This window comes from Hevea brasiliensis, chromosome 17, assembly GCF_030052815.1.
Source record: "Hevea brasiliensis isolate MT/VB/25A 57/8 chromosome 17, ASM3005281v1, whole genome shotgun sequence".
NCBI classification, from domain to species: domain Eukaryota; kingdom Viridiplantae; phylum Streptophyta; class Magnoliopsida; order Malpighiales; family Euphorbiaceae; genus Hevea; species Hevea brasiliensis.
The window spans coordinates 37,230,782-37,239,359 of record NC_079509.1 but is presented as its reverse complement, the minus strand read 5'-3'; positions in this window follow the sequence as shown (position 1 = coordinate 37,239,359).

Sequence of the window (8,578 nt, the reverse complement as noted above, 5' to 3'; positions counted from 1 at the left end):
GAAAAAGTAAAAAGGTGATGACATCATGCATGACCTCATGCATGATGTCATAAAATAAATTAATTAAGTTAATTATTAATTTACATTTTTGTGGTCTTCCATAAACCAAAATAAATAAAAGAAAAGAAAAAAAAATTAAATTACTTCTCCATTCTCGTCACCCATTTCTCCCTCATTTCTCTCATTTCATTTCCACCATTAACACCCATCTCAAGCTTTCAAAAGCTTGATTTTATTTTATAAACTCCCTAACTCCTTTAAGTAAATCTTGTTCTTGGACTTTAACAAGCATCTTGACAACAAAAAGAAGAGGAAAGAAAGAAGGTTTGAAGAGGGAGAAATTCAACAAAAGAGGTTAGTGGTTAGTTTTTAATATTAGTTTAAATTCATAATTAAGTAGTTGAATTACACTAGAAATTGTGAAAAAATGAAATGAAATAAATTGTTGAAGGACCAAACCTAAATTTTAGTCAACTAGGGTTTGAGGATGTGTATGCATGAACTTGGTGAATTTAAAGGTGTATGTGAGCTTATTGGTGTTGAATGATCATGATTAAATGTTTTGAATTAGTTTAATGCAACAATTTAGTGTGATTAGGGTTTGGAGGCCTAGGGTTTTGAGGCAAAAATTTGGAGAAATGAGTAAATGATGTGTTTGACCTATTATGAAGTGAAAAATGGTCAATTATGACCAAATGAGTTGTGTTTGAATTGTTGGAATGGAAGCCAAATTCGGAGGTTGTATGGTCATGTCACGCAAGATGACCAAGTCAACTTTGAAGGACCAAAACTAAAATTTTACAAGTCCAATTGATATGCACCAATTGGGGATGAAAATAGACATAAAATGACACAATTTTCATTTAGAAACCATTCCCAAAAAGTGACCAAAACTTAGTGAACCAATTGACCAAAGTTGCATAAGAGCAGGCTGCCACTGTACAAACTGACCAAATGAACAGTGTTTGTTCATTTGGGCATAACTCGAGCTAGGAAGGTCAAAATGACCTGAAATTTTACCAGTGATTAGATGAGATATAGACCTAACACTTTCATGAAGAAGACAAGTCCAAATTCTGCCAGCAACTAAGTCATTTGGCCACCCCAAGTTGGTGACTCAAATCTGCCAGCACCAAATTTACCCAGAAAATATGGGTTGTTTTCAATCCGGCAGCCCTAGTTCAAATGGCCATAACTTGAGCTACAAAACTCCAATTGAGGTGATCCAAAAATGAGAATAAACTTAAGACAATAAAGAACATTTTCTATGAAGAAAGGTTTGCCAAATTCCAACAGTAGATTGACCAATGGAACAGTGCAACTTGGAGCACTAAAACTGAAAATTTGATAATTTGGCCAAAAGGACTTAAGCTTTGAGAAAATGACCAAAACCAACAAATTTAATGACCAAAATGAGGTATGTGGGTGAAGTTGGAGTTCCCATACCTATTAAGCCTTAAAAAGTCAACAATTTGACTTGAATAGTGTAGTAAATAGTAACCCGAAACACAAAAACTTCGAGAACGTCGAATTTAACGCAATAGAGCTAGTAAAAATGAAGTTAAATTTATTTTTAGAGTTATGCTAAGTTATGGTACTGAAACACTGTGAAACTGTGTGTTTCAGCTGAAAAAGACTTGAAAACTCAAAGAGACTGAGTCAAGGCCTAAAGGCGACTCGCGTCAGGTTTGTGCACAATAATAATTGTTTAAATATTTTAATCTCAAAAATTTGACTTCTTTGATTAATTATGTACTGTGTTGCCATTTTATAATCGTAAATGTGACTTTGGAAATTGATCAGATTTCTCATAAATTGTTTGAATAAATTGTTTTGAATTGATTTTATATTCACACTTAGCATGACAGTATCACATTATTCCTCCTCCATTTATGGGGTTGAGATCGTTTATTTTCCTCCCTCTCTAGGTTGCCAGTTGAGGTTGAGATCGGATGAGTACTCATTAGCTAGCTAGCCACCTCCCTCATTGATTTCGATTAATGGGGTTGAGATTGCTTTGTCATGGTGTACAACACGGCATTGATCGGAAATTTTGTGTCATGGCTTAAGTTGTGTATGACTTTGGCAACACTGTGTTTATGAAATTGTTTGACTAAATTGTGTTATTATGAGCATTGTTAATTTGAGAAATATTTAAGTTGTGTTTCACCAATGAAATGATTTATGTATTGCATTTTAAATTTTTATTGTGCACCACTGAGTATTTTTATACTCAGCGATAGCTTATTTTGCTATCGCAGATAAGAGCAAGGAGAAAGCAGCAGAGTGAGCTGCTATTGAATTGTGGACCACATCAATCATTTTGTACGGGTATTATTTTATACCCTTGTAATTAATTTTGATGTAAATATAGAAATGTTGTATGTATCAATGTAGTTGAGCAGTTGTAAATAAATTGTAATAATATTATTTTGGATTTCCTTCTGTAAATTTAATATCTGTACATATGAATTCCATGTTTTATGCCTTGTGAATGAAGTATTAAATATTTTGAGATGATGAATTTTGATTTGTATTGTGAAATTACTTTGAAGTGATTTGAATTGAGTTGATTGAGATTTATTGGAGGTTGGGAGTTGTGAAAAATTTTTGGAAGTGTTTTTCGCAGGTATTTGAAGAACTGTTTTTTCCAATTACAAACGGAACTCTGTCAAAATTTTTATAAAATTTGCGGCAAAATTTAAATGGACAAAAATTTTTACTAGTATTTAAACTTTGAATAAATGGTTTTTAATTCCTACCAAAATGCTCACCACTTCCAAAATATAAGAAAATTGTTTTAAAATCCCTTGTAGGGTACTTAATGAGTTATCGGTAGGTGAAGTTTGGTAGTTCATTAAGTATTCTACAGGATCATGTTATGCCTTACGGAGGGGTAAGGTATGACAACGGGACATTTTGCAAAGGATTGCACCAGTCCCCGCAGATCTAGGCCACCCACTACCACAGCAAAAGGATCCATTTAGAGTTCTGCCACCAGAGGTTCACAGCCAACTAGTAGAGGCAGAGGCAGAGGTAGGGGCAGTACCTCAGGCATTCAGGGCACAGTTAATCAATCAAAGTAGGGTAGTGCTCCAGCTAGAGTCTACACTATGAGACAGAGAGAAGAGGCAGAGACATCGGATATTATGGCTAGTATTTTCTCAATCTTTAATCAGGATGTTATGTTTTGTTTGACCTGGGGTCTACACACTCTTATGTTAGTGCCAGTATTGCTTGCCTTATTGCTTTTCCTTGTGTAAAAATGGATTTTTTTTCTAGGGTTACATGCATCTTGCCACATCTCTTATGTGCCTAATTAATTTCAATACTCAATTGCATATTAAAACACTTTTAATATGTATTAGGATCTATGTTTGCCATTCAAGATTGTGAATTAACAAATTAATTCATTTAAACCCTAGTTTAAAAGAGGAGTTAGAGCACTAACCTCTTTGATGCACCATATATGTAATTGGCACCTTTAAGAAGCACCTAGGACCCCAAATGTTGTCCCTCTAGCTTGTCCACACCAAGATCACCAATGGGCAGCCCCCAATTTGCTTCTCAAGCCTTTGCCAACCAATTGTAAATCGGGTTTTTGCCTTTAGAGAGGTAGTATGTATGTATAGAACACTAGAAACAATTTCTAGCAATTTTAATTCAAAGGACTTTGGGCAATTCTCTTTGAATTGATGAGACAAGATGAAGAGAAGAGGGAGAAAGGTGTGCCGCCACCTTGAGGAAGAGAGTAAGAGTATTATATTTCATATTTTCTTTTCCCTTTTATATAATTAGGTCATTAAGTCACTTAAACCCTATGCCACATGTCACCACCTCATTGCATCTTATTTTCAATTGATTCAATCACATTAAGCAAAGTGTCAAAGCTAGACTTAATCTTGACTTTGATCATCTTAAATGATAAGAAGACAAGTGGCAAGCTTATATGATGCCATGTGTCACCATCTCATGGTGCCACATGTCACCATGTGAAATGATCAAATTACCTTTATGTTTTAATTTTGAGTTCTCAACCCAAAATCATTATTTCTCCTCTTCTAATCAATTTATATCAAATATTAATTAATTAATTAATTAATCTCCATTAATTAAATTCTCGCAATTAAATTCATATTTAAACTCTTTAAATATAAATTTAACTTATACTATACATCCAATAACCTAGATTTGGTTTCAAGCCATGCTAGGGACTTTTCAATCTTATTACAAACCAAACCTATTTAATTAATCAATTAAACTCTTTAATTAATCAATTAAATCACATTTTTCTTGATGATTAACTTGTGTATGTGTGTGACTCACTAGGCTCATCACTAATTGGCAATGAGATATGATATTAACTCTTAATATCATCAGAACTCTTTCTTACCATAAATGATTTCTATAAATCATTTTAGGCATCTCATAGACCATGGTTCACACCTAGCATAGCATGCCATGGCCACCCAATCAGTAACAAGGAATACCATAAATGAACCTATAATCATATGTTACCATGCACTAGAATCTCTCTGTTACAAAATCCCAATTTGAGCTGGAGTCATGGTTTATGTCAAACCCCATTTGCTATGAATATTATGTTCTCTTTTAATTTCAGTTCTTGATTAATTAGATTTTCTTGTCAAAAACTCTTTTCTGACTAAATCTATCTATCCTGGCCAGGAACTTGAAACATCAAGAACAATTAAATGAACATAGGACTTTTGTAACACCCCTATTTGCATAGCCTAGTATATTTCACTGTTCCGGTGACTGGAGTCGGTCCGGACAATTAAGGAGATTAGAACCACGCTTAAGACAACTAGAGAAGCCATAAATACAAATAATTAATAATGTCCAATTAGTTAAGTATAAACAAGAAAAACGGAACATAAGAAGTTAAACGAGCCGAGAGTCACAGCGATGGGTGACCTTCTCGGGAACGACTGCAAAGTTGTTTTAAACTCAAATTTCGAACCGTAAAATGTGACGCCGCGGTCCTTAGGACCCTTATAAACACAGTGGAAAAGAGAAAATCACGAAAAAGAACTATCAAGCCAGTCAAATAATTGGGTCAGGGAGCTGGAAGAAATATGGAATTAATTGCAAACTGGGATGAACCGGCGAGGGGCAATTTGATCAATTGACCCCGAGAGCTGACTCCTGACCTAACTGTCAAATAAAATCGGAGAAAAAAAAATTTCGGAATCGAGAATTAAATTTAAGAACTAATAGAAAAAATAAATAGAAAAAAAAAGAAAATGAAAAAGTAAAAAAGGTGATGACATCATGCATGATGCCATAAAAAATAAGAATTTATGAATTTAATTAATTGAATTTTTGGGTCTTCCATAAGGATAAAAACAAAAGAAAAGAAACAAAAAAATTCATTTGATCATCTTTTTTTTCCTTATTGCCGCCTCCCATCCTTCTCTCTCCCTCATCATTGCAAACTCCATTAAAGCTTGTCTTCAAGCTTTATAACCACCATTAAACCTCAAATCCTTCCATACTTGCTTCACAAAAACTTGATTTAGTCACTTAAGAAGAAGCTTGGTCATCAAAGAAAGAAGAAAAGAAGAGGGAAATTAGAGAATTCAAATTCAAGTTGAGGTAAGTGCAATTTCAAGTTTAAATTCTTATTGAACTCATGAATTTTAGTTTATGTGTGGTGAAATTGCATTAGAAATAAAGGAAATCATGCTTAAATAAGGGAAGAGAGAATGTGGCAACCATGGAACCCTAAGGTTTTGATGGAACTTAGTTAGGTTAAACATGAAATCTTGGTGAATAGATGTTAGATATGTGAATTGTATAATTAGATTACATAAATTGTGAAGATTGGACAAACTTAGGGTTTTGGACATTAGGGGTTAGAGACAAAAAATGTGAAAAACTTGTAAATTGTGTTTTTGACCTAATGTGAAGTGAGAAATAGTCATTTGTGACCTAATTAAGTGTGTTAGAAGTGTTTGAATCAAAGCCAAATTCGGATTGGGTATGCACCATGACCAAAAGTCAACTTTGAGACACCAAAAATAGAGTTTTACAAGTCCAATTGGTATGGGACAAATTGGGAATGAAAATAGGCACTAAATGACACAATTTTCATTTAGGAAGCATGCCCAAAAAGTGACCAAAACCTAGTGAACAAATTGACCAAAGTTGGAAAATTGCAGGCTGCCCTGTATAAACTGACCAAATGAACAGTATTTGTTCATTTGGTCATAACTAGAGTTAGACAGGTCAAAATGACCTGAAATTTTACCAGTGGTTAGATGAGATATAGACCTAAAACTTTCATGCAGAACACAAACCCAAATTATGCCATTAACCCATTCAAATTACTGAGCAAATTTGAGTCACTGAATCTGCAGAACTGCAGATTTGCCATATGAACAGTAAAGTTTCAATGGCTATAACTCTCTCTAGAAAACTCTTATTTAGGTGATTCTTGAACTGATGGAAACCTAAGACATATTATAACATTTCATATGAAGAAAATTAGACCAAATTATGAACTTAACTTGATAAAATTACTGAACAAAGTTGGAGCAATAAATCTGCAGAACTAAATTCTGCAGCATGAACAGTAACTGTATTTTGGCTATAACTTGAGCTACAAAACTCCAATTGGAGTGATTCAAAAAGGAGAATAAACTTAAGACAATAGGAAACATTTTCTATGAAGAAAGTTTTTCAAATTCCAACAGTAAAAGGATCAATGAAACAGTGCAACTTAGGACTCCAAAACTGAAAATTGGCAATTTTGCCTAAAAGACCTAAGCTCTGAGAAAATGACCAAAACTAACAAATTTAGTGACCAAAATGTGGTATGTGAGTGAAGTTGGAGTTCCCATACCTATTAAGCCTTAGAAAGTCAACAATTTGACTTGAATAGTGTAGTGAATAGTAACCCAAAACACAAAAATTTCAAGAACGTCGAGTTTAGCACATTAGAGTTAGGTAAAAGTGAAGCTAAATTTATTTTGGGTTTATGTTAAGTTATAGTACTGAAACATTGTAAAATTGTGTATTTCAGTTGGAAAAGAATACCAGGAAAGAACCCGAGGAACCGAGTCGAGACCAAGAGGCAGCTCGTTTGAGGTTTGTGCACAACGTGTAATTTTTGTAAATTATTTGCTGCATATTGTTTTGAATGATTTGAAAAAGTGAATTGAGACATTATTTATGATGCTTTGATTGAAATTGTTGAAATTTAGTTGTGTATATTTAAAATGACAATGTTTAGCAAAGTGTTAAGATAAGTTTTGAAACCGCAGTGTCATGACCATATATTTCAACCACTCACTAGCACGACTAGTGGGGTTAATTAGTTTCGAATTTTGATTCCTTCTCTGGAGAAGTGTTGAGGTGTGCCAGTAGAAGAGGATGTGAATGGATATCCATATATTTGAGCTAGCTAGCCTTGTGATGTGACTTCTCTTTAGCCTCTGGCTATTGAGATTCTATTTGTTTCGAATGACATGATCTAACTGTGGGTTTTATGAAATGTGATTTGATACTTCAAAATGAAATTGTTTGGCATTAAAATCTCAAAATGCATGATTTGTATTTAACACTCATGTTCAGTCAAATTTTTGAATAAATGTGATTTAAGTTCTGCATAAAGATTATTTTAGTATGTTGTGCACCACTGAGTCCTAGTACTCAGCGATAGCTTCTAGTGCTGTCACAGATATAGAGACTAGAGGAGCAGCAGACTGAGCTGCTGAGGTGTGAGGAGCTATCAGCTTGAAGTCATCGGGTATAATTTATACCCTAATTGTAAATATTTCTTTTGATGTATGTATTGCATATAAATGTATGGACATGTAAATGGGTCTTGAGCAGCTTGTACAAAATTTGTATGAAGTTTGTGATAAAGTTTAGTTTGTATTTCTTTTGATGTAAATTTTGTAAGGATGTATATAAATTTTTTTGTCTCTAAAGAAATATGAGTACAACTATTTTATTTAATTAGAATGAAATGAATTGCTAGTATTTTAAGGATTATTGAATTTTAGAAATTAAGAAATGTTGATTGTGGAATCTTGAGATTTGAGATTGTTTGAGAATTTGAAGTAGTGGTTGAGAAAAATTTTTAGAAGTGCTTTTTTTACAGGTATTTGAAGAACTGTTTTCTCAAAATATAAATGGAACTTTGTCAAAAATTTTATAAAATTTGCGGAAAAATAAAATGGGCCAAAATATTAACTAGTTTTAATTTTAACTAAATGTTTTAAATACCTATTAGAAAATGCTTACCACTTACCAAAAGTAAGAAAATTGTTTTAAAATCCCTTGTAGGGTACTTAATGAGTTATCAGTAAGTGAAGTTCGGTAGTTCATTAGGTATTCTACGAGATCATGTTATGTCCTACAGAGGGGTAAGGTGTGACATGTTTTAGTGGTATCAGAGCAAAATTTTTAAAATATGTTTTAACTTGAGAATTTGTGTCTTTTCTTTGTTAATTACAACTGCTCAATGTCCATAATTGTTACATACAGTGCATTACATCATGAATATGAACTAACGGAGGGAAATCTCCTTGTATTACTTATTCAGGAGATA